This window comes from Dermacentor variabilis, chromosome 1 (genome assembly GCF_050947875.1).
Source record: "Dermacentor variabilis isolate Ectoservices chromosome 1, ASM5094787v1, whole genome shotgun sequence".
NCBI lineage: Eukaryota > Metazoa > Arthropoda > Arachnida > Ixodida > Ixodidae > Dermacentor > Dermacentor variabilis.
In genome coordinates this window covers 24129328-24154909 of record NC_134568.1, presented here as the reverse complement: position 1 = coordinate 24154909, position 25582 = coordinate 24129328, and the positions used below count along the sequence as shown (strand labels likewise).

At 47.3% G+C, this 25582-nt stretch overlaps 1 pseudogene; it reads right to left on the bottom strand.

Moving 5' to 3' along the window:
* Window positions 1-25582, bottom strand: part of LOC142575878 (uncharacterized) — a 142189-nt pseudogene that overhangs the window by 109275 nt on the left and 7332 nt on the right.

Below are 25582 nucleotides of genomic sequence, written 5' to 3'. Positions count from 1 at the left end.
ATCTGCGAACCAGCATTGTGATAAGCCTGCTTAATCATGTCGTGCATCTCTCCTCCTCACTCCTTTCTTTTTCTTTCCACATGTGCCGCCATCTCTGCAACTTGATTTGCTTTTTCACGTTTTTTTTTCTTTCTCCTGTTTTTTTTACCTTTCCCAAATTTTTCTTACGCTCACATTTGCCACTAGTATTGCATAACATGGTGTGTTTATTTCTGTTCAGTTTAGTTATATTTATTTTAGTACCATCCTGTTATATTTTATTTCAGATTTACAATTTGTCGCTAATACTGTATAACGCTGCGCGTTTAATTCTCTCTTTTCTTTGTTTATATGTTGTCACGCACACCCCTCTGCAATGCCTCGGCGATTGAGGGTATAGAAAATAAATAAATAAATAAATAAATAAAACATAAATGAATATTGTGTGCGGATCTAAAAATATTGCGTCTTAATTATCTTACACGTATTAAAGTAAATGCGGTAAAGAAACTCTAGACTTATATTTAACCTGCTTTGTGAAAAAAACTAACCAACTTATGCTTCGCTTCGTAGCTGTAAGACTGTTGCCGAATGCGTAGTTATTTGTTGCAACACGTACGGCTCGGCGTTGTACATGCTCTAGAGAAAGATGATGTACTTGAACGCGGATCCCATACCGCACAAGCGTACTCAACGATTCGTCTAAAATTTTTCAAGTATAAGACTTTCTTAACCTTAGTTAGCTGTTTGAGTGAAATTCTGGCAAGAAATAGATAACAAGGTATTTGTAATCGCATACTTTCTTTGCAGGAGCGCTTTAAGTGACATTAGTGGGCATAACAAGAAAACCCTTACGTGTAAACGAAACAAACTGGCGCTGTTGAGGATTCAGATGGATTTTCCATTTTTTCGCACCAGCGCTGTGTACGGTCCAAGTAATGTTAGAGGAGAGAACAGATACATTGTTAACGTTGCTATAGACGACAAAGTCACCTGCGTACAATCGGACTGCTCTTTGAATTTCATGGACTATGTCATTGATATAAACTGAATATAATACATGTCCCAAAACTGACTGGGGTATCGCAGATGATGCATTCACGCCATAAGACAACAAAAACTATTTATTAGTACACGTTGAGTTCGCCCCAATAGGTAGTCATGGATCCAACATGCTCTTGAGGAGTGTATTCCAAGAAAGGCTAACTTGTGTAGTAAGGGTGTGTTTGCGACCAAGTCGATAGCTTTCCTTAAATTTCGAATATGCCGCAAATACGGCTCAGTGAATACGCTCACTGAGGTCAAAAGGATAAAACAGGTCATTGCTGAATTCAACTAAACCGTTGTGTCACGCAGGATATGCCGGCTTTGAAGTCGTGTTGGACGTTCTCAAAGTAATAATTTTGTTCTAGATAATTCATTACCACGCTGTGAACAATGCGTTCCAGTGATATGCACCATACAGGAGCGAGTGATATCGGACGACAGTTAGCGTGTGAGTTTTTGGGTCCATCTTTGTCAACCGGAATATTGTCAGCCTCTTTCCATTCTATAGGCAATGAACCAGTCTCTAATCTTATGTTGGATAAAATAAATAAAGAACGGCTATTACGGCACAGCATGGTTACAAAATAAGCGTAGGTATGCGGTTAGGCGGGCACGCAGACTTTACTATTAGCCTTCTAATTGATCTTACGGCAACATATAAGCCATGTGGACTTCAGAAATAAGTTCCAGAATTAATTCCGTGTATTCCTTTTAGCCGTCTGAGTGATTTTACGGCACCATTATACTCCATATGGACTTCATGCATATGTTCCAGAATCAATTCCGTGTAATCCTGTAGTTCGACATTGCAGGCGCGTGTGAAAATAGACTGAAAATAACGATTGAATCAGCAGGCCTTTTTATTGCAGACTGCTACTGTAGCAACATCTATCTCCAAACTCGCAATATATACATGCTCCTGGCCACAAGATTTCAAAAATTTTCCCAACTCCTTCGAGCTGTGTTGTAGATTTGAGCCAAGTTAATCAAAAAAGCATCGTTGAAGGAACCTTAACTTTGTCTCAATCTCCTCACCAAGAGCTGTCCTTATTTCATACACCCGAGGGTTCTGACTGTTCCTGAAGGAAAGAACAAGGTGACGTTTTTTTTTTAATTAGCTTTCTAGCCTCGTTATTCATCCGGTGTTTGCCTTGACGCCTTCTCGAATCTTGACTTTAGAAGGCACAAAATCATTTATAAGCTTTATCAATTTAGGTTTAAAGACATCGACGTGTCATCGTTATCGTCGTAGTAGCTTGTATTTAAAAACTGAGGCAAATATGATGTGACTTCATGTGTTAATGACGCATATCCTCCTTTACCATAAAAATGAACAACTTCACCACAGATGACCTTCAACATGTACGGACACCTTTTTGTCCTGAGCTTTCAGCGCGTGACTGTTACCAGTTGTCAACTAAATTAATTTAGAATATATTGCTAAACCTGGAGACATTTAAGTATGGTGGTACATATGATGCTCCCAGCGCATTCCTGAAACGGTAGGCGTAGTCCACATTTCCAAGTAATTGTTTTTAATTTTGTGTTTCAGACATCTGTCTGTTCTGGTGCAGTTTCTCGCAATCGAACAATTAGCAAGGTAAATTGTTTTAAAGAATTGTGATGCTCAGCTACTGACCAAATGCATTACTGTATACATTTTGAATCGATTGAATATCGGTTGCAAATTGAACCGACTTCGGCTTTATCATAGTATCAATACATTTTTCAGCGGTGTTTTTCTGCAGTTACATTGCTAGTCGAAATTCTACATGAAATATTCGTAGTACCAGATCAAAAAGGGTAACTCGAGATTATGTTTTTAGGCTTCTAGAAATAATTCAATTGAGCTCATCACCAATACCTGACAATTGGAATCCAACTTGATGATACGGCCAGTTCGCCCATATTTTTTAGTGGATTCGACTCCTACTAGAGGTCGTAGGTTCTAGTGGCTTAATTAACTCTATCTTACTGGGTCTTAATTTGACCTTAATTTGCACTAACTAGCACCGCAGGTCATGTTGACGCTTACTTGCCCGGCTTCGCGCTTTCTTATAATGAAATTGATAGCCTAATTCACCTTAATTAACATCAAATGTCTTGGATTCGACTCCTACAAAGGCCGTGAGGTCGAGTGCTTCAATGAACTCTATATTACGGCGTTTTGATTTGAACTTTATTAACTATGCCCTAATTAACACTACAGGTTGTGCTGACGCTTCTATTACGGCTAGTCTTCGCACATTCTTATATAGAAACTGAAGGCCTAATTCGCCCTAATTAACACCAAAGTTCGTGGGTCCTTATTAAATTAGTCTTAATTACCACCACAAGTAGTTAGTTCGACTGCCTATTAATTTTGGTGCCACAACGACAGACCGCCCAACGCCGGACATTAGATTTTTTTCCCCATGAGCCGGATAAAGCCTTCGCCTTATTGAATATCCAAATAACGTTCCAGCGGCTCATACGTCTTAAAACGTGTCCGTACTTCTGATTGCGATCATTCACTGTGAGTCGGCAGCGCAAAAATACCGAGCGATGCCCATCACTATAGCCCGGCTATTGTTGCCGGTTCCAGCGATTGTTTCGCACAGAAGTGACTAATCTTAAGACGATGTCACTGCCCTGAACCATAGCACAGAAGCTCGATGCTTGACGATTAAACTACGTAAGCCTGTCTAATTTTTTGCGTTATTACGCTGGAGCAGAATTTTCAGAAAAGCAAACCACTGCAGAAATTAAACGTGACGGAAGCAGTCAAAGGTCATGCGAGCACGCGCAGGCGTCCAACAAAGACATCCAGTCCGACGGTGTTTCTTGCGCAGTGTAGACACTACGCGCACATGCAGCAGATTTCCCCGAAAAGATAAACGGCCGAGTGCTTCACGGTGGTTCAGCGTACCCGTCGCTCCTTTTAGAGATGCCTTTGACCCCCCATATGAAATGTTCATGTCACTTGCCCTGCATAGCCATTAAATCACGGACGAATTCCTGAAGTGGCGGAATAAAGTCGGGCACATCAGCGCCTGACGCGCTTGTCGCATTGTACCCTCGCACACCAACATTTTACTTACAAAAAGTGAGCGCGCGCATATCATGGCTCACCATGATATGCGCTATCGATAAAACAAAACTTGTTTGAAAATCGGAAAGTGTTGGCTCTCATTTGCGCGCAGCCCGAAAGCGCGCCACGATGACTGTCCTAAATATAGGCCACCAGGCCTCTATAGTTGCCACGTGCTCTGCCGGTGTTGAATGTTGGTTGAGGGCGCTGTTGCTTGGGACAGCTTCCGATTTCTCGTTTTATTTTTCTATAGACGAAAAATCAACCAGTGTTGCTGTACTCAATGGCAAGGGGGCTTTTATAGCGAAATATTCGTGCATCAAGGACTCGGATATGTTTGCTGCACTACCAGAACGGTGCGTGTCGGAGGTAGAAGGCGATGGCGATGAAGTGCAAGATCGACAGCCAGCTTTTTCAGGTGTCTCGAACGGTAATTGCTGCCTAGTTTAGATGAAGTATCGTCCCCGTCTATGAGCAAAATAAATCCGACGAAGGGATCATCAATTACATAGAGGACATTCACGTGCCATCATGCACGAGTTGTGTATAACGAGCACACAGAATTGTTTTCATACCTCTCACTCAGAACTTCATCTCATGTATTCATAGTTTATTTTACATCTTGGATTATTTGTTTTCCTTTCTTTTTGCGTGTTATTTATTAACCAATTTATTTTATTTTATTTATTGAGTCATATTACCACCCGATTCGTGGCCTATCCCCCTCAGTGGGTTTGTGCCATTACCTGAGGCTTCCTCATCATCATCATCATAGCCACTGCCTGATTGCTACGATGCAAGTTTTCCAACATTTAAATGTGTGATACACTCGATGATATACTGCAGCTTCGAAATATTTTGTATTGTTCTTTACAACCACTAAGCCGTGTTGTCCTATAGTAAGACATGACCCCATTATTTATAGTGACGGAGTACTCGAATATAATCAAGTTTTTTTTTTTCAGGCGATAGTTACTCAATACGAGATTAAGAATACGAATTTCCGCTCGTTAAAAAAATACTAGGCAGAAAAAGTTCCTGAGTAAAAATGCCGCTTACTCTGCGCGTCGGGCGCGTCGCATGGCAGCAATTTACGCATACAAAATTGAGCGCACGCATCTTAACGCTGTCGACGAAGGAAAAATAAGTTGCGGGACGAGTACCCAGGCCTAACGTTGAAGATCGATTACGAGAAGATCAGAATAGGAAGAAAAGAACCTGTGAGCATTTGATTGAAACTGTTGCGAAAGACTATGCACTTTTCATGTGTAAATATATAATATACGTATATGTGTCTATGTCTGCGTTACTGCATAATACGGTAGGCCAATGGCCGCTTACGAAGTTATTGCTGGAAATGTTTTTGTTTGTTCTTTTCTTTAAGTATGCGAGGCTGCACTTGCCCCGGAAACGTTTTTCCGAAGAACGCTTTAGTGAAATATCAGTGGACCCAATCCTAGTGTGAATTAGCTTCCATATAAGTATATTAGCCGAGCACACGAGCCAAGTTACGTTTCTGACTTGGCATGTACCTCATGACGTACTATTGCCAACATCACGTTGTTGCCTTTAAATTGGTTAGGCCCTCGCAGCTGCTGTTACGAGAGTGCCAGTGGGAAAGAAATTAGAGTAGAGGCCTCATTTAATTATGTCCATTACCATCGCCAACTAAATGGTGCTCATGGAATACACTCAGCAACACACTTCAATTACAATATACTATATTTGAAAGCCATTTAAGAATGCTACATACACACAAATAAATTGAAAAAGTCCAAAAGTCTGGGCCAAGGACACAGGCAGTGGCTCAGGATTGTTCATCTCGTTTAGCTCCCCTTCGGTGATGCCACCCGTGTTGTTTGAGCCAGAGGTGGGCGTGTTGGTGCGCAGGGCCCCCCGGGAGGGCTTGCTCTTTTTGGACGAGGGCAGCCGGGCGGCCAGGCCCCGGATGGTCGTGGGTGACGAGCTGCCCTTGTTGTTCTCCTTGACCGAGTTGGAGCTGCTGAAGAGGCGCGAGCTGCGCCGCACGCTGCTCAGGCCACTGGGTGGAAAGCTGGTTGGAACAGGCGGCGTCTGCAGCAAGTTGTTGTTACTCGACTGGCTGAATATTTGTATCTTTGGCGTGTTCAGTCCCTGAGGCTTCCTTGCAAGGTTCTTTTTGTCTGGAGGGCAGGCTTCCTTGGAGATGGTGTCCAAAATGCCCTGTGAAGTGGGTGTGACATAGGCGAGCATGCCACTAATGGCTGTTGGGAGCACGGTGCCAGGCGTGGAGTTTGACAAAGGTAGCACACCAAACGATGCTGACAGTGGACACAGGGCCCCAGGTCCTTCCGCGAAAATGATGCGTTCTCCCTTGACAGCCGAAAGTGGTTGCATCTGCTTGCTACTTTTGCTGCCCAGGCAGAGGCTAGTGATGCTCTCGGGAGCCAGCAGCTCCGGGGTGCTGGTCATAATGCCAAGAGGGGTAGTGTCTGGGCAGGACTGCTGGGGCGTACTTGTCGTCACCGTTGACCGCATGACCAGTAGTGGTGCCTGTGATGGTGGCGTTGAACCTGCTGACAGCGGCAGCACAGACACCTTGCCCGCAGCTTGTCCGCCAGGACCTCCACCCTGGCCACCCAACACCTTTATGTCATCCGTAATGCTGTCAGTGTTGGTTTTATTAACAAAGTTGACAAGAGGATTGCTTCCTTGACATAAACTGAAGTTTTCAAGAGATGAGACATTAAATATATCTGTAGGATTTGGCGATTCTCCTAGGTTTATGAGAGACTCATATGAGGACCAGAGGAATGGGTTGAGCTTCAGGCTTTACTTGAAAGCTTCTGTTGCACGGCTGACGCGCTCTGTTTTCGACCACAGTTGTCCAAGCAGAGCTAGGGCAAAGGACGCACAATCCCCGAATGTTGTGACCGTCTCATCCAGGCCTCCCTTGGCTGAGCAGCGCGATGCCAAGCCGACATCAGCATCGAGGGCCGACTCTGCCTCGGCAAACTTGCGTAGGTCGACGCAGCAGCGTGCCAGGAGGAAGCGGCTTTGGGGCGAGCGGCAGCCACGTGACCGCAGCAGCATGTATGCCGAGACCTTGTTCCCTGCCCGGTAGTGGCATGTAGCTAAAAGATGCAGGCTTTCTTCCGTGTGCACTTCTGCATAAAGCCGCTCTGCGAGAAAGATGGCATCCGAGAATGCATAGTGATTCAGGCAATGCCATATGGCTGCCTGAACCGGCTCTTGGACTATGATGGCCACTCGTTCTTTTTACACCACAATCCGATCCAGCCTGTCTTCTTGGTCGCGTCCACAATCACACAGAATATGAAAAAATTACTAGTTGAACGTGATTTTGCATGAACACGGACATTCACCCGCCGAAATGCCGTCTGCTTTGGGCTGGACGAACCTGGTAGCAGAAGAGGAAAGATACGGTTGCGTGTTACTGAGTCACGACGAGATTCAGTGTCCCTAACTGCACGTGTTATCTCTGGCCGATACAGGAAATCGAGAAATTCTTACACCAGATCCAAAACATTCTATGGTAGTGAACTACTTTTTGAGGGTTCCGGCTTTACTGAAGCTACTGACGACGTGTTCAGCACAGTTAATCGAATACAACTCAGAGTGCCCATAATGCTTTACATTACTTTAAAATCAGTAAAGTGAAAAAAGTGAAAGTGAATCTAGGAAAGAAAGTTTTTTAAGGAAGTAGTTTCGCCTTAGGAATAGTAAGCTGATGACGAAACATTAGGCGGTGTAATTCTAGAAGAGACGGGTCTTGTAATGCACAAGGGCAGCGTACTTGACACCGGTCCGTGCGTGTACTTCTAGTTACTTCGAACAATCTCGTATCAGAACCTGAACGGTGAATTGAAACGCTGTAACTAATGCTTTCCGCTAGCTGCAACGCATTTTATGAGGTAGGCAATTAGGAGTTGTTGAGCGTTGTGTATATGGCAAATCAGCTCTGCGGACCCCGGTAGGAAGCAGAAAGGTTTACGAGAGGAGAAAATGTCGTACACCAGACTGTAGGGCGAAGCTACAAGCTTTCCATGTTCTTCGACTTGCCGATTACTTCGTCCTCGTGCTGCGGTTTGATGGCCTTCTAGTATAACTAGCTCTTATGGTAGAGCGACCGCCACGGAAACGAGTTGGACTCGAGGTCGATCTTCGGACCAGGACGAATTTTTCTTCTATTTCGAGAATTTCTTTCTCAGAAGCTCATGTGCGTTTCTTTTGCATAGCTTCGTGCTAAAGTGCGGAGGATTTTCCCTTTCCTACTAAAGCTTTGCCGACAGAAGCGACTCTTTATTATCATAAGATCGTAATATTTCTGTAAGAACATCATTGACTGCCTTATGGTCAAGGGACTGGGCTCGCGCAAGAATGCGGAAGCAAGGTCGCTATTGTGACTTTGGGTTGGCACACATCAGGATAATGTAGAGCTGAGCGTTCCCAACTTGCACCAGCAGGGTGTCTGTTACTTCTGCGTATTTCTTAAAGCGAAGCTTCAATTGCGTCACTGGTGTCAGCGTCTGTGTGGGTGTTATCGTACGAAAAGACCCAAGCGGCACGAAAATATAGATTGGTTGTGGTACTGCGGATTCGAACTAACCACCTCCGGGTTGCGAGAACACTACGCTAGCCGATTTAGTCACTGTCGGTTCATCATACGCGACATTTAAAGCGGGGTTTTATATGCGAGAAGAAATAGACGCAGTGCAAGGCGCGAGTCAATCATAGGCGCCCCCCTCCTTCCGGAGATGGGAAAGCGTGTGAGTCAGATGGGGAGGCCGCGTTTGATTCGTTCTGCCGAAGAGCAGGCTGGGCTGCAGGAACACCAGTGGGAGCGGGCCGCTCGTCGTGGGTTCGGCCGAAGAACAGGCGGCGTTCTATGAACGCCGCCGGGAACTTATTCGAGGAAGGGCACCTCGTTGACGTGCCGACCTCGCCGAGAAGGAGTGCGAAGCCGCAACGTTACGACAACGAAGAGCCGCGGATTCAGAGCTTCACTTGCACCCCTCTTCACAATAGTGATAGGTCGGTCAATCTTTTTTTTAGGTAGTCTGCCTTATTTTATTTCCTTTTCTGAATATTTGCAAAATAGTTGTACGCCTATTTTGTTCGCCTATCTGAAGTTGTATGGGACTTAAGGAAAACCTGCCGTACACGAACCAGAAGTTTGCTTCTTAATGTTGGTAGATTTACACGTTCTCTTTCTTTTGTGCATTATATTTTCAGCCAGGGATTGGACGCGTATACACCAGCCTACAGCGCTCTCCACGGGTCAACATCTTGTGTTGAACTTGGGGAAGCATCGGGAGCCTCTATTTTGAAGGAATAGCACACTCCGGCTAACACTGTTCATGCTGACGCATTCAGAGTACACAAATACCTGGACTCAGTTCCCAGTGTCTCTTTCGAGAGCAGTCGGACAAAATGAAATGTTATTTATTAAGGCAGCAGAAGTTCTTCCGTGTGTTTGTTGTAAAGAAGTTAGTCTTACCTCCCGTGTAGCCTCCAAAGGCAGCTGCTTCGAGTAGCCACGCCGCTCGCGTCACTGTTGCCCTCAGCCTTGATGTAGTTCGGCATCCTCAACACACACGGCAGCGTGTCACGCAGGTGGATGCGCGGGTTCCAGCCCAAGACGCCGACGCTGTGCTTCGGAGAGGCCACTCTGCCACGCTCGGCAACCTGGTGAATCTTGCTCGCGCCATCTTCCACGCCGTGTGTAATCGGCTCCTCCGACCTGCGTTGACGATACATGACGATAATGAACACGTCAAGCAAGACTTCGCTTAACGGTGTAGCTATTCCGGTGAGGCGTTTCCTGGTTTAATCTAAGTAAATAGCGTCTACCTAATCAGAACACTGATGTCGTAATCTATCCGGGAAAGATGAAAATAGATCCTGCAGTTCTCGCTGCTGAGTTGTCGTTGCTTACCGTGCCAATATTTAAGAAATCGCGATGTGCAGAATTTCGTAATCTTAGTTCTTCAAGTGCAGCGGAGACGTAGTAAGATCTGAATGAGAAAAGAAATTGAAGAGGTTTACAGATAGCCGAACAATGTGTGCCAAAAGTAACTATGTATTTTCCATTGTGTTACGAGCTTCATGTCCAGTTGCGACCGCAAAGTGCTCTGGCAGCCGCATTATACTTCGTGATTATTTTCTTTAATTGTCTTCGTTCAGGCACAACTTTATTCAAACCAATGAAAAAAGAAAGGTACATACAAATATAAAATATTTAATAATACGTCCCCAGTTAAAGGGGATTATTACATGACATTCCACGTGTTTTTTTTCGTAACAACGTAACAATTTCACGTAAGATGTAAAATGACATATCGAATTTGTCCGCTTTCAATGATCTAATGGATGCCGTTCACAGAACCGCGATATCTGTTTTTATACAGAGCTATCAATTTTTAAAAATTGTGCTTCTATTTTTTTCAAACGGTCAAATATTTGAAAATCGTTTTAAGAAAATTCAAGCCCTAAATGGAAATTCCGCTTCCAACAGTCACTATAATTCAACTTTCTCTTTCAAATGCAACAAATTTCATTAAAATCGGTCCAGGGGTTATTTCATAAAAACGTTTTTGCGTTTTACATGTATTTGAATAGGCCGCGTCGGAGTTGGGCACGAGCCAAAGCTTCCTCTTAAAGGGGCCCTGAACCACCCTTGGTGAAATAACATAGTCCGCGCGTAGCATACGCTGTTTTGAACATCTCAGCCAACTTCTGCTGTCTTACGCGGTCCGTGGAGCTCGCAAGCGGAGCGTGAAGTCACCTTTCTCTCAAACGCTCTCGTTTCAAGAAACCCATGATCCTCGCTCTTTTCTGTGCGCTTTATTTTGTCATAAACCACACTCCAATACGTGGCTGTTATACGCGCCGTGCACGTCGACGGACGCGCCACTGGTGGCGGCCTTGCGCAGAATACGCGGGAGAGGAGCCTGGCGCGCGCCGTAGTTTGTTGTGTCTTTGATCGTGCTTCTCTGTCTTATTCACGTTTTCAGAGCAAGATAGGCAACACCATTCGCACGTGTGGGGTGGCCAAAGCTTTAGGGAATGTCGAAGAATTGTTGCAGGGTGAGGGGCTCAAATACCGGTGAAAACGTGCCGGCGATACGGTTCTAATCATTCCCGGCAAAGCCTCATCAGCGAGAGCAACGGTAGCAAAAATGGATCGTCGCTTCGTAGGGAAATTTCTTGTTCTCGTCCTTTCCTTTGGCTCGTCGGTGTTTTTTTCCACTCGACCATAGTTAGACGCGTCAGCAACGAAGTTCGTATGCAGTGCAGCATGAGGTTTAAAGGCATTTCGCTAAAGTTCGGAGTGCTGTTTGCCGCTTATATTGCTTTCCGCTTCATTACCGCGTTGCGCTAGTTAGGCAGCAAGACTGCACGAACACATTGCGTTGTATGTTAAAGCTACTGAAGTTTGCAAGAACTGAAATTGTTGGTTTCATGTGGCGCGATAAATCCTCGCACCAGCTGTCGCGCACTTCATGTTTTTACATCTATTTTATGCGTGGCTTCGCGCATGTTTAACTGTTGCTAGTTGCTCCATGCATAACTCTTGTCGATTATTTTGAGCTGCGAAGTTTTCACCCTGCCTTGTCTGTAAAGGGTATAAATCACACTGTGTCTTATCGGAATGATAGCAATGAAGTGCTTCTTTAACAGCTTTATTCTTTTCGCCCGAGGGCATCTTAGATATCGTTGCGCTGCTCTGCCTTTAAATATATCATGCGGCACCCCTCTCTAGCAATACAAAAAAGTACTGAAAAGTTAGTCTTCAGCTTTGTACGTTTCCAAGCAGCTCCCTTGGGGAATTTAAAATTGCACAAACTGCAGCGGGAACGGTAGTTCATCGGCGTATGCAGCAGAATTGCATCGGCGGTACAGCGCTAACAGGCGCTTTTATTAACCCGTGCGTTTGGTGACTGCGTTGGTTAGTGTACGCGTTTCCATCAATAAATTTGCAATTACTCTTCTTGAGGCGACTTAGGCTGCACTTATTCGGCGATGCCACATGTATTCATCGGCAGAAAAATCACAACGGCATATGCAGAGATTGCACCGTGCGGATTTGTTTGATATAAGTCTGCACTAACGACGAGTGCGTATTATTCAGGTACAGAAGCAGCATTGCGGCGAGGGTAGAATAAAACAAAAACCATCGAGAGATCGCATCGCTCAACAAAATTTATCGGCTAGTGAACATGGGCTCCACGTCATGTAAATGGGGTTCATGGCGTTTGTCTGCGGAACACCTTGCACGTATGTAGACCATGTTGTCCCAAACACCGGTAACACCGTGTTAATACCCGCTCGCACAGAGGTCAGCATCTTCCCTACAGCCGTCACCGCAGAAGAAGCAGCCTGGCACCCGAACAAAGGAGAAATATCGCAGCCGCGAACTTCAGCCATCCTTGCTGCAAAGGGTTGTCGTCTGCTACTGCTCCCGCGTGTACTGTTGGAAGCGTCCGCTAGGTGGCTTTCAGTGGCGCATCTATAGACCGTTTCATCGGGCGAGGAGAATAGGGCGCCCGGAGAGCCTTTCCTCCTCTCTGGCTTGGGCGATCCGGCGCGGCGCTGCTTGAAAGTAATGCTGTCGCGTGCTGCGGAACGATTTCGATATGTTTTAGATCTTACTTTGTGAAATTTACGCCATGTTCCTTCATATAAGGTCGTCAGGGAAGCCTTTCGGTGCATCGGTAACTACTGTAGGCAGAAATATGTCTTGGGGGGTGCAAAAATGTGACGCGCAAAACCAGCCGCGGTGTGCGCGCATTAACAGTCGCGGTGCGTGTATGTGTTGTTTACTATTTTGCTTATATCGATTTTAATTCAACAATGAAAACCGGCGTCTCTGTGTTACCAGCAATTAATGGTAAATCAGCTCACTGTCTGATCGATTGGCGTAGGGAGTAAAACATTAGAGCACATGCTTGTGCACGGCCAACCTAAGGCAACCACGAAACATCAGAGCGGCAGGCGCTATCAAATATTTGTGATACACTGGCATCGTTCTCACGCATTTCAAGTCTAGTATGCTTGAAATTACCATATGGCTACGCTATAGCCTTGCTGCATGAGGCCCATGGCGCTGCTCAACACAGCGATTACTGCAGTTGGTGAGCCAGCACGATACATATATAAGCTGTGTGCTTCGGCATTGCCTTTTTGGCCTGTATACAGCCATAAAATATGAGAGGGTTCACATAAAAAGAACGCGATGGCTATTTCTGAGCGCAAAATTTCCGTAATACGTGTGAGTGCGTCGTGAACTGAACGAACACAACCGAAAAAATAAATTCGGTTATCATCTTCTTTCACTAAAAAGCAAGAGAAAACGCGCTAACGCCGCACAACGTTTATAAATACATAACCGCTGATGCCCTATGCTTGAACCATGCGCAATATAGAACAAGTATATATGTAATCCAGCACCTACCACTGCTTAGGACGCTCGCGCAGTTCGTAAACAGTCTCTTTGCTGGACAAGCTTAATTCGGACTGTAAGGTATGCAGCTATTACTCGCCAAATCTATTTTATTCATGGGTGGAAACCTCATCCATCCAACCAAGCAGTCAGACAATGTAACTTGCAGCGAACAGTTTGAACGCTTGTCAAAGTATAACAGTACAGCTCCTATCGTAGCAGAACGGTACCCACGCTGTTACGATCGTCGCGTATGTTTCATGGCTCCTAAACCGCAGCTTAGAAATAGAGGATAATTCTGAAATAAGCTCACATTAGTGATTGGAACATTCAGAAATACACAGTTGATCTCCGAGGCTGATTGTAGGCTCAAATATGAGCGCACACATTGCGCTGCGTGTTCCGTCCACCTCAACGCCAGCTGAAATTCTTGCCATGACGCCTTAACCACTTCAACACGTCTCACATAACCGTTTACAACGTAGAAAATGCACGTCATACTAAATAGACCGCACGACCGCGAAAACAAACGCCAGAACCTACCGCCGAGCGTATACCTGCCATGCAAAAGGCCGCTTTCACCCAAGCCAGTATGGCGCTGCTCATAGGCGGCGCCACTGCGTTCACAATATGGCGGCGCCTACGAAAAAACGGTCTATAGGCGGTGCACGAGGCGTATTGGTCGCTGCACTCGGTTACACCGCGGCCGCCGCGAGGTGCCGCCACGAGTCCAGTGGCTAAGCGCACTGCGGCTCTCTGAGAACAGGCGCATTTGGCTTAAGTTTAGCGCGGCATAGGAACAAAATCGGAAATTTGAACTGCGCGCCCCAGTGACGTCTCCGGCGTAGCTACAGCCTTCGCAGTGCACGGCAATGGAGGAGGAAGGGGAGCACAGCTGAGGCCGTGTTTGATTGCCGATAACTCAGTTTCTGCTGAACGCATCGAAGTATTTTTGCGGCAAAGTGGTTCTGAAATAGTCTATCTTCACTTCAAATGTTTTTCTTCACTTCGATTGAAAAGTGGTTCAGGGCACCTTTAACGCCTGCTTCACCTTCACCGAAGGTCGGGCCGGTATTGCACTATCATCGCGATCGGCCCACGTATGGGAAATGCTTAACGCCTGCTTCACCTTCGACGTAGGTCGAGTCGGCATTGCACTATATTCGGGATCGGCCCACATATAGGGAGCGCTTAACGCCTGGTCACCTCCGCCGCTGGGTCGGCCCGGCATTGCACTATATTCGGGATCGGCCCACGCATGGGGAGCGCTTAATACCTGCTTCACCTCCGCCGCGGGTCGGGCTGGTATTGCACTATCTTCGGGATCGGCCCACGTAGAGAGAGAAGTGGTTCTCTTGGGGAAGGAGGAAAGGCTGGCACTATTTTCTGCAACCGATGCGGGAGCACGGCTCAGCGCCAGCAGGGTGGACAAGATGGGATTAAAAGAGAGAGAGGGTAGGAGGGAGAAAGGTAGAGGGTCGTAGAGATGGAAGCGAAGTAGTGGTGGATCAGGAAGCTCGAGGTGGTGGGATGGCCATCAGGCCATCCCACGGGAGTGCTTAACGCCTGCTTCACCTCCCTCGCGGGTCGGCCCGGCATTGCACTATATTCGGGATCGGCCCACGTATAGAGAGCGCTTAACGCCTGCTCACGTCCCCCTTGGATCGGCCCGGTATTGCGCTTTCTTCGGGATCGGCCCACGTATGGGGAGCGCTTAACGCCTGTTTCGACGCTGTTTCCCATACGAGTGGGTCAAGTTGGATCCGTGACAAGAGTAAGACCTAGATTCTCCCCGTCAAGCCATAGTTGTCTTCCCTTTCGGCGGTCCACTGGGTATCCTCATGCCACCGCAGGGGCGTTTAGGTCCCTTATGATGAGCAGGGGGACTCCCCTGGCTACTTGATCCGCTTTGGTGAAAAATTGTAGAAACCTATGTTGTGGTTTGGGGCTGCTGTACACATTGAGGAAGAAGAGGCTCTGTTGCGTGCGCCTTGCAGATGGGATGATCTCCAGGGGAATGTGGGCTGCTGTGTCAATGCCAGTGTGATGCTGTATAACCAGAATGATTCGCTTAACCAGTGTGGTTACTTGGGGCCTGCGGTTATCATCGCAAACTGCGGTGTATGCCACGTATCCCGACAGCTTAGCCGGTTCTCCGGTCTCTTGTAATGCGATAACATCGGGGGAAGTATGTGGTGGGAGAGAGGTAATGTATTGCTCTAAGTGTGCTCGTTTTTGCCGGAAGCCCCGGCAGTTCCACTGCCAAATGCAGTAGGTAACTCGTTCGGGATTACTCGCAACCATCTTTGTCGGGACGCGAGTACGGCTTCTTTAGGGGACCTGCTTTGGGACGGAGTAGGGTGCTTTCCAATTCTGTCAAACGGGTGTTGTGATTTTCAGCCAGAGGCGCGAGAATGTCTTGAAGCATTTTGCGCATATCGTCCATTTTTTCCTGTCGATGTTGTTCTTTTGCCGCAAAGGCTTGCTCAATTCTGGGCAGTAGTTGCGTTTCGAGTTTCCCAGTAAGGAGGGTGTCCATTGCGCGTTCGAGAGCCTTTGCAATGGAGGCGTCGAGCAATGTGGCAAGCTTACAGTCTAATGCTTCGCTGAGGTTGCGTTCTATCCGCTGTTGCAGCTGAGTGAGGGCCTCACAGCTGACATTTCCTTCTTAAGAGTATGCTGGTGTTGCTGTTTTTGAGATTGGTTTGAGGGCTTTGCGTTTGTGCGGGGTTGGTTGTTGAGTGGTTTGCGGGCAATCTATTGCAGGGACAGGAAGGCTGTCTGCATTTGATGGTAAGTGTTTGGGTTGAGTGTCTGCAAGTTGTGATTTCAGCTTAGCGTTTTCTGTCTTGAGGTCTTGTACCTCAGAACGTAAGGGTCGGAGCTCCTGCATGAAGCTGTGCATGGTAGCGTCACTAACTGTGTTGACTGGGGTTTCTATAGGTTGGGTGGGGTGACCTGTGCGGGAGACAATGCTAGCTCAGCTTACCTTGGGTGGTGCGTCTTGCACTTTAACTGTAATCGTTCTAAGGCTGGCGTTCCCTTGCTGCTGCCTCGGTGTTGGATCCGGTCCGCTCCGGGAGCGGCTGCGTCCCCGTGACTGACTGCGACCCCGGGAGCGGCTGCGTCCACGAGACCGACTGCGTCCTCGTGAGTTGCTGCGTTCGGGAGTCTGCGGTTGTGGCGTCGACTTCAGTGTTAGTAGAGCTGAGTCTCCATTTGCAGAAGTCGATGGCCCCGTCTCCTGGTCCGCCCCTGCTGTTCCAGTCGTATGCGTTCCCATCGTCGTTGGAGTAGGAGCTGTGTAGTCTGGAAGCGGCGATGCCAGAGCTCATCACCAGTCGGCTGGTCTTCGCCGCAGAGCGCGCAGCAAGGGTGACAGGGGTGATCAGCCGGTGGATTTACAGTGTCACAGCTCTTGCATTTCTTCGGGGTTGGAGTGGGGTATACATGGGCCCTGTGTCCGACGGTCCCGCAGATGTCGCAGACCTCGATGCGCTTCTTATATAGACAGCATTTGTATTCTGCTCCGCGGTAGTAGACATGGTACGGTACTTGCTTTCCGTCGAATGCGATGAGCACTGAATTAGTACTGTCGGAGGACCTCTTGCTAGGCGCGTGGCCACAGAGTTGGCAGACGACAGAGACAATGCGTGCACTTTCACGTTTCCTAGGTGACACGGGCCTGGACTCACGCCTGTGATACCAGTTGTGTAATGTGTCATTCACCTCGTTCCTCCCATTATCATCCCCCATTGTGACCCTTTTTCTTCCCCTCTTCCCCTTCCCTTACGTAGAGTAGCAGGCCAGATGCTCCATTATCCGGCCGACCTCTCTACATTTTCCAATCATTAAAATACTTCTTCTTCTTCTAGTATTGCCCATGCGTCGGGCCTGCAGAATCGTAGGGTTCTTGTAAACTAGACTGTTGGTAATGTCTACTTCCGTGTCATATGAAGGGATGTTATATATAACTCCTTTGGCTGTGTCCTCCGGCGGTGTGGCGTATGCTGTGGCCGCGTAGCGGACTGCTCCGATGGGGAGACTGCGCATGCGGCAGTATTTTTCGGCGTTCGACATGATTGCCGTGCTAACTACAATGACGCTATTATCTGTGCATGAGCGGTAAAAGTCGTCCTCTGCCTCTTTGGTTGTAATGCCCGTGATCTGTAGTAATGAGTCGCGTATCTGGGCATCTCGTAGTTTGGATACGTTGAAACCATCCCTTGGGCGAATTACAATCTCGATATCGCTCTTCGGAAGTCGTGGTTGCCGTCGTGCGCGTGGGCGTAGTGCGGACTGCTGGGTACTCTCGGTGCGTGCGCTTGCTGTTGCACTGAAGGATTCGTGTATGAGTAGAGATGATGCCTGCGTAGTCTGTCGTTGCTTACGCTGGCAGACAAGCTTGCTTGCGGTGGCTGACCTGCACGTGCTCCTTTTCATTGTACGGTGGTCACTATGCTTCCACGTTCCAACTACTACGTCTATCACTGCCAGTTAGAGATATACACCGCTTCCGATGGGAGCAAAATGCTAGAACGCCCGTGCACCGCGCGTTGGGTGCACGTTGAAGAATACCCGGTGCTCAAAATTTAACCGCCTCTTACAGTCACTGTGGCGTGCCTCATAATCAGAACGTGCTTAAGGCCGATAGGACCCTGGAATTTCTTTTAATTTCATATTCAAAAGCTTATTTTTTTAACGAGGACAGAAAATGCCTGTCACTCAAAACGTGCATAGTATTTCTACATATACATTATTCTTGAAACTGGTAGCCGTGTCCTAGAAGACGATGTGCGGTTCAATTTATTAACCCTTCCATGGTGTGGTAGCCCATCCCACCGCTTAATTTTGCAGTGAAGCTATTAAAAGGATTTCCGCCATCGTTTTCATGTGGCAATGGTGAAAGGTGACGGCGTCAGGGGGCGTGCTGGGTACCAAAGGTCAAATATCAAATGAAACAATTTATGATAACTCAAAGGGAAGCTCATTGCTTTTCGTGGCGAGGTCAGGATGCCTTAGAAGATGCACCTATTAGGCGAGATATAAGAAGGAAGAATAAGCATGTGCTTGACTGCAGTAAAGCTAGGGAAACGATGGGGCATGTTTTTATTAGAATGTGAAAACGTCTGCAGACAGGTCGAATTAGGCGCCACTCGCCTCCTTGAAGCTCTTGTGTTCATCGAGAGCAGGGAAAAAGTAAACATGTCCGCACTAGAGATTAGTAAGATGAGAGTGGAAGATTGGTGGAAGAAAAGTAGGGAAACGACCAGAAACGGAGACGTACAAAAGCAAAGTTCGCGAAACGGGGTCGGGAGATGGGGTTGTGAGAGTTCATAGTGTTTTTTTTTTCTCTTTTCTTTTTTTTTAACGTGGGTAGGACATTAGGCAGTATAATGTAGTCCAACACCCGCCTTTAACATCGGTGTTGGGCTACAGCAATTGAAACATTTTCCAATCCATCTCCGATTACTTCTGCAAAAGGGGATTTCTTTGTTATTGTGTTGCTATTTTATGCTCTTCCTACCATATTTCCTCGATTTGTGTCTCATGAATATAGATATGCAAATTCAAAGAGACAGATTACAACAATTTTACCCGATTACAATATTTAGAATCTGCCTCTTCGAATCTACCGACAGAAATGATTCCCGTAGTCGCATTAATATCGAGGTCCAAAGAATTTTCAAGCACGCATTACCAACGAAACCTGACATAATCATTGTATGGACCAGCGAACACGAATCTTGTCACGGTAACTAGCGCGTACACGCTGTAGCTAGAACACACGGCGCCGAGGACCGTAAAAAAGAGTCCGCTGCAATAACAATGGAGCCTATATTCCCCCAGTAAAACACTAGTCTACCGTAATACCGCCTCTCCGGCCAAATTTATTCCCGCCTTCAGAATCTCTCACACAAGAGGAGACCTACCCGCCATGGTTGCTTAGTGGCTACGGTGTTAGGCTGCTAAGCACGAGGTCACGGGATCGAATCTAGGCCACGGCGGCCGATCTTAAATGGGGCTGAAATGCGAAAACACCCGTGTACTTAGATTTAGGTGCACGTTAAAGAACCCCAAGTGGTCGAAATTTTTGGCATCCCCCACTATGGCAAGCCTTATAATTAGAAAGTAGGTCTGCCACGTAAAACCCCATAATTTAATTAATTTTTTCAAGAAGTGATCTTCCGTTGGCGACATTTATAAACTCCTTTCCCTGTGTAATCCTCTTTCCGACAATTCCTCCCACCCGGCACTCCTACAAATGTCCACATTACGACGCTTACTCAGTCCTTTAATGACACAACCATGGATTTCGTACGCACACACTCACTCGGCCCCCTCCCCCGCTTTCTTCCCCCATCACAAACTCCATACTCGAATAGTGGCACCCACGCGACCAAAGTGAGCTCGTGTGGCGGGTGCGGAAGACAGAGCCGCGGGAGTCGTGGACTGAAGACCGCACACACCTCAACACACGCTCTTCATTTCGGACTACGAGCTATCGGCGTCCGTTCCGGGCCAACTCCAAGGAGATGCGCTATTTTGGGTAGGGTGCGAAAAAAAAGCGGTAGCTGATATATTTCTTTTTTCTTACGCCGAAGATATTAGCCCCTAGTTCTTCGGGATTTTTCGCGACAGTGTCCTCACGCGAAAAAAAGTTCACCGATGATTACAATACTCCCTAATGCAAAATTTGAGCGCAGCTGTATACATGAAATAAGTATGCTTGTGAATGTTTTGTATTATAATTATATAGGTACAGCAATTATATTAGTAATATAATGCTGTGGGTAGCGTGGCTGGCGTGTACAGTCGGTCTCAAGCGGCACATTGCAAACGGAGCGAAGTGTGGCGAGACTGCGACGCTAATCGGGAGATCACGAGAGGCAGCGCGTGGGTAACGCGTGAGTGCGAGTCACAGCAGTCGCCGCAGACGGACCTCCGCTTATGCAGTGCTTTGCTTCCATATATATGGTATTTGCGGACGCGCTCACCTTATGCCTTCTCGATGACGTCATAGGTGAACAGTCAACGGCGCGCTACTCTGGCGCGATAACGTAGCGGTCGTCGCAGATGAGCCCGCCGTGGGCGGCACTACGATTTTCTTCTCACACTTTCGCCATACCGTCCTCCACCTCTTTCCACTTCATGGCTTAGCTGCACCTCCTCCTGCGCTTTCCTCCTCGCGCTCTATGCACTATTGCCGTTTTTGATCCCCCTGATGCGGTTACGACGAGCACGCCGACACTCAACGCAGGAACAGGCACCTTAAGCCCCAACCACACGTACGCGTTGGAACATGTCCGCACGCGCAGCGCTCACTTGACGTCGCGTCGCGCCCGGCGGAGGAAGAAGGCGCGCAACCAAACGATGCAGGAGTTGCCGCGCGACCGTCGCCTCGCGTTTCGTCGCGGCGATTCAAGGCAGCCCAGCCTACGCTTAACGGTCACGTTAAGCAATGTGATAATGATGGCAATAGCACGTAATAATTTTTTACTTAAAATTTGTTTTTATATTATAAAAATGATATTGCAGGACTCCTAGTGGTTCAGTCGGCTCAACTGTCAGTATTGTGAACTCGGTGACACCTGCAGTAGCGTCGGTATAGCATCAGTCGCGTGCTCTGTGCTTTACGTGTTCCGCACTCCGTGTCAGGTCCCGAACTTCGGCGATGAACATTTCGTTAATAATGCACCTGTTACGGCTGAAGACTTCAGCGGCTGCCATCCTAAAGTACCAAAGCCCGCGCGGAACTCCGATCACAACGCACGCAGCTTGCCCGGGCTTGCCTGCACGCAGCGCGAAGAATCGTTCCGGCGGTCACGTTGGTTCGCCGTCGTCACATGAGGCGCGTCGGGCGGGTGACGCGAGCGGCAGCTTCCGGTGCGGGCGCAAGAAACCTAGCAGTGCTAGAGTTACTGTATATGCTACCACAGGTAGCAGAGTTGCGCGTAGGTCCGCCATCTTGCCTGGGAAGCAACCAAAACTATGCGGCGAAGCCGCACTCCGTTTTTGCAGGCGGCATGCCTACCGTATCGTCGATCGACCGGTGGTGGTTTTGCATCGCTTTTGGACTGCTTGTCCGCCTAATCGCAAACAAAGCGCATCGAAACAGCTGACTGCATAAGATCGTCAAGAAAGAGGCGCCGAGATCGGTCGCCACCGAAGCTTCGGCCTAGCGTATCCGCCGAGTTCGTCTGCACGCTCTCGGCGCGCCTAGGCTCAGTAACTAAGAAGTCTAACACGGATAAATCACTCTGTATTTCAGCTTTCGCATCGGTGTTCTTAAATAAACCATTCTTTCATGTTTACAGTGCCAGCACAAGTGGCGATGAGCGCCGATGTGACGCGTCATAAACACAGGTATATATGTGCTGTCGCGGAAGGCTCCCGGCACTAGCTTGCGCTTCTCTGACGAAGATATATGACTAGACAGACGTGTCGACTGAAAGGCATCATTTAATTAAGAAAACGTTGCATATCCTTCGCGTGAAGAACTAGAAACAGCTATCCAAATCAGTAGTAACAGCCCATACAGCGTCTCGGGTCGGCGGTTCATTTAGGATTTTTTTCAAAGGTAAAATGCCAGTCGCAAGTGAAAATAGATGTTGTGGCACTTCCGAGCTTGCTACTGAATACGGACAGCAAAATTTTCTTTGTGGTACAGGCGTGAGTTTTATATGCAGGGCGATAGCGCATCTACCATGACTGAGCGAGACATCTCTGAAACTAAAACTGCTTCTCGATCCTTGACATGCCATATTATCCACTCATGTTCTCCTCCCGGCGTGCGTGGCGCAGTGGTAAAGTACCGGGCTTGGGATGTGTAGGCCCGACGATCGAATCCTGGTCGGAGCTCTTTTTTTTTTCTTTTTTTTTGCACCAAATCGCTCTCTGTTGCTTTTTGTATTCCAGCAAAATATATACAGTGTCCAGGCACCGCGTATTTAACGCGCTAGAGTTATTTTTCGCACCAGTACTCAGTGCCTCTGAGTACGCCGTGCCTGCCCAGCATCCAGCGCGCGGCACTGGGCCCATAATCCGGCGCTGCACTGAACACTGGATAATGGGTACTCGGTATTGCATTAGAGATACCTGCTTATGCGCCAAAGCTCTCAACGTGTAGGCAGTCTAAAACATTACTGGTGAATCAACGACCAACCATTAGTATTTCGACACTGGTACCCCATTAGACTTGCTGTAGAAACGTACCCACCTACTAGCAGGCACTGGATATCAGCCACACTGGATATCAGCCACACCTGCAAGTACCACTTCATTATGTGCCTTTTCACTGCAGGGATTCCAAAAGTAACCTTCTGTGGGAGTGTAGTGAAGGTTTTTCTCTCACAGGATTGACATAGCTACATTGACATAGCTATATAGCTAGCTCTCCGCAGGTAGCCCGCACGCGAACAGCGAACGCCAAGGTCGGTAAGGTCGGCCGGATTCGCTTTCAATTTGACTGGCGATAACTTGTGTCAATCCAGTTCGCTGCAGCGGCGGCGTCGGGAAATACATAAATTGGCCCGAGCATCTGCTTCTCCGCAATGCACGGTTGCTTGACTACCACGTGATGACGCTCTGCCAATAGAAGCGCTAGCGGCGTGATAAAACAGCCGCGCAACTCTGCTACCTGCGGTAGCATATACAGTAACTCTAAGCCCGGACGTCTCTCATTGGTTCGAGGCACGCGGCAAGGCAGCCGAAAATGGCTCCTCGACCCATCCTCTGCGGGGCAGACCAAACCGCTTCCGCGGCAGGTTTCGCGGCACGCGGCGCGCCGCCAGCGCCGTGCCGCGCGCGTTTTGACGCCAGTGTGTCCGTACCTTAATGTTTTCTGCGATATGTAGAGCGTATTTGCAATGGAAGAGAAATAAGCGTTGTAGAGCTTTGCGGACATGGAAACTCAGTTGTCGGAAGCACGCATGGTGGAGAAAGGCTCATGAACAAGAAAATTGTCATCCATCCGAAATTTTGAATTTTTTTTTCAGAATTCAAGAAAAGGGGAAGCTAAATAAAGATTTGCTTTCTGAAATCTCGTTTTCACTGTGTTTTTTTTTTTAAGTTCAACTGCAATATGACGCTTTAAAGCAGACAATTCTTCGTTTTTCAGAAACCAAACTTCAGAGCTGATGAAAAATTCGTCCTAGTCCGGAGAGATCGACCTCCTGACGAACGCCTTTCATTGGCGGTCTTTCTACCGTCTAAGTTAACGAGGAAGTTAGCAGATCGCAGCAGGAAGGTGAATTAAACGACATCTCCAAGCACATGAACACTGAACATCGGAAATCAGTTCTACTGAAGCGCGCAAGGTGGAGGAAGGTCCATGAAGGGGAAAATTGTAATCCACCCTAATCCATGTGTTTTGATTTGTCGATTGATTAGCCTACATGCAGCTTGCACTTATGCTGGACTCCTGGTTATCTCAGATGGTGGAAAGACCACCCCGAAAAGGCGTTCGTACTGGCTTTGATCCGCGAACCGGGACGAATTTTTCTTGTATTGCTAAGGTTTCTTTTATAGGCAACACTTCTGGATATGTAGCAGCTAGCGTCCCAAGCGGCTGCCTGGCGAAGCTTGCCCGTTTTCTGTAGCACGAGCGGGTTTCTCACGATTAACTGAAGGTACAGGGCAAATATTGGCAAAGGCAGCTGACAGAGACATTCCAGAAAACAAGCCACACGAGAGAAATGCAGTGATTAGGCTTTGGAAAGCTGGAATTTTGTTCCCATAGGGGTTAAAGATCCAGCTTTGGAAGCCTATGCAAATGACGAAACGTTTGACTGGATTTTTAAGGCAAAAACCGTCACCACAATAAAACTAGGGCAGCTGTCAATATAGTCGGTAAATTGTCGTCGTCGTCGTCATCATCATCATCCTTTTTGTGTCCAACTGACCAGGACAAAGACCTCTCCCTGCGATCTCCAATTAGCCCTGTCCTGCGCCACCCGATTCCATCTAGCGCCCGCGAATTTCCTAATTTCAATACTTGCCCTATTCTTCTGCCGTCCTCGACTACGTTCCCCTTCTTTTGCTACCCATTCTGTAAATCTTATGGTCCAATGGTTATCTAAACTGCGCACAACATGACCTGCCACGCTGCATTCTTTACTCGTGATGTCAATTAGAATATCGTAAATACCCGTTTTCTCTCTGTTCCAAATCGCTCTCTTTTTGTCTCTTAACGTTATGCCTAGCAATCTTCGTTCCATGGCTCTTTGCGTGGTCCTCAACTTGTTCTCAAGCTTCTTTGTCAGTCTCCATGTCTCTGCCCCATATTTCTGCTCTGGTAAAATGCACCGATGCACACCTTCCTTTTCAATGAAGTATAAATTGTAAGTAGTCCGAAAAGACCTTTTGATTAATGCCTGGCTGAACTCTCCGCACTCACCGTAGCGCTGTTCTCGAAAGCAATTTTGGAAACATAGTTGCGCAAATTCCCATGGCACCTTCTTAACCCAAAGCTTATCATTGTTGCACCGTCGGAAGCAGAGGTCCAGCGGTTTAATCGCAAGCTCTTATCGCTGTATGCGATGCGAGTAGCGTTTCACTTCCACCGTCTTTATTTTTTTCAGTCAGGCATGACGTAGTTCTACAGTCTCCCACCAGACGACGGAAACAAAAACTCAAACCTCAGTTCGATTATTTTTTTACAGTGTTGCTGTTGAAATATTGTTTAGTATATTGCTTTGAAAAAGTCGTAGCAATCTGTTGCACATTTAATAATTATTCGCGTTCATAGTAAGAGTGTATTCCTTCGACAACATATCTAGGTACATACATGCGTCTTTGTGCTACGTATGTAAAAACATAAAGACAAAGAAAAGCCACTTTGCCATTTCATGCGCGAAATGCACCTAAAACGAAGACTGTGGCCCACCCACTGAGAGCAAGCAACACACGTTGCTCGAACGCTGCTTATGCAGGCCTCTATAATTGCTGCAGCGAAGTGAAATAGGAAACGGGGGCCTAATAAAGTAAATCTATTCCAATGTGTTTTTATTCCAATCTCCTGACGTCATATTTACGTAACC